At 34.9% G+C, this 1,859-nt stretch overlaps 1 long non-coding RNA gene across 1 annotated transcript; it reads left to right on the top strand.

Moving 5' to 3' along the window:
- The first annotated feature begins 6 nt into the window (after positions 1-6).
- LOC140919213 (uncharacterized) lies at positions 7-633 on the top strand. Its single transcript, XR_012161777.1, has 2 exons — positions 7-391; positions 509-633. It is a non-coding gene; the product is annotated as an uncharacterized lncRNA (long non-coding RNA).
- Positions 634-1,859: the final 1,226 nt, after the last annotated feature.

Here is a 1,859-nt window from a genome sequence, read left to right on the forward strand (position 1 = left end):
TTATGTTGTGTTATGCTTGTTTCGCTTAATTCCTCGGTTCTGTTGGTATATTCAAGTCCTTCAAATCTTCAATGATATTTTGGTTTATAATTACATATATATGTTATTTATCACAGGATTCTGATTTGATGTCTTGTAATTTATAACTTTGATGGCACAGAAATTTGAAATAGTCATTGAGGATCAAGCTGGAAAACAGTTCAAATGTAGGATCAATTGAGGAAGCCGAAATGACAAATCAATGGATTGATTTATTTAGGGATTTGATATATGAATACTTGATTTGCTCGGCATTGTAAAGACATCCACAACTTTCTCTTTTTGTTATGAGCATTTTAAGATTCCCTTCATTAAGTGGCTACAAACCTTTTTGTGAATCCCCAAAACAAAAGTAAAAAATGACATTCATCCGGAAATATAAATTTCTTTATTTCTTTTTTTTTAATTGAAATTATTTTAGTATAATTTCATGAAAAACTTGAATCTAAAATAGATTTTCTTTCTGCAGTACGGGTACCTGGTCGCATGTGCAAGAGCGAAGTGATCGTTATATTTTTTTTAGCTTTCCTACTTTTATGGTTGCATGTGCAAAAGTGAAGTGGTCATTATATTTTTTTAGCTTTCTTACTTTCATTTCTACGGCTCAAGTGGATATGCTTTGATTGCTTGTTGCTCATTCAGGTTAGGACTAAAAACTAAAATATTTGGATTCTTACCCCATTTTCAACATGTTTTCTGTTTTGTGTCTACCTAATTCAGCATGCCTTGAATTATTTAGTACTTGGGTTACACATTATATTAAAGATTTTGTCTATAGGTTTGAAGTAGGACACATAAGATTTTGCCTTTAAGTGAAACTATTTACTACTTGGGTTTGCACTTTGCACACGTGTCAGTATATTGGAACCCTAAAACCAAAATCCGAAACCCTAAACCCAAAACCCTAAACTCGAAACACTAAACTCGAAACGCTTAACCTGAAACCCTGAACCTGAAACTCTAATCATGAATCCCTAAACCCTAAACCTAAAACTAGAAACCCTATACCTAGAACCAAAAACCCAAAATCCGAAACGCGAAAATCTAAACCCCAAACCTCAAACCATAAACCCGAAACCCAAAACTCTAAACCCGATACCAAAAACTGTAAACCCAAAACCCTAAACCTGAAACCCTAAACTTAAAACCCTAATCCTGAAACCCTAAACACGAAACCATTAACTCAAAACCCTAAAATTGAAACCTTAATGTCGAAACCCTAAACCCTAAATCCAGAAACTCGAAACCCTAAACGCAAAACCCTAAACCCAAAATCTTAAACAAGAAATTCTATACCCGAAACCCTAAACCCAAAACTCTAAACCTGAAACACTAAACTCGAAACTTAAACCAGAAATCCTAAACCCTAAACCTGAACCCTAAACCCTAAACGTGAAACCCTAAACCCGAAACCTTAAACTTGAATCCCGACACCCTAAACCTGAAACTCTAAAACTAAAACCCTAATCCTGAAACACTTAACTTGAAACCCTAAACACGAAACCCTTAACTTGAAACCCTAAAAATGAAACCTTAATGTTGAAACCCTAAGCCTGAAACCCAAAACCCGAAACTCGAAACCCAAAACCACAAACCTTTAACCTAAATCCAGAAACTCTAAACTCGACACTCAAATTCCGAAACCCTAAACCTGATATCCTTAACTCGAAACCCAAAATCCTTAACCTGAAACCCTAATATTGAAACCCGAAACCCTAAACCCGAAACCAGAAACTTTAAACCTAAATCCAGAAACCCTATACTCGAAACCCTAAACCCAAAATCCTAAACCAGAAATCTTAAACCTGAAATCCTAAACT

Source organism: Cicer arietinum, unplaced genomic scaffold (assembly GCF_000331145.2).
Source record: "Cicer arietinum cultivar CDC Frontier isolate Library 1 unplaced genomic scaffold, Cicar.CDCFrontier_v2.0 Ca_scaffold_6278_v2.0, whole genome shotgun sequence".
NCBI classification, from domain to species: domain Eukaryota; kingdom Viridiplantae; phylum Streptophyta; class Magnoliopsida; order Fabales; family Fabaceae; genus Cicer; species Cicer arietinum.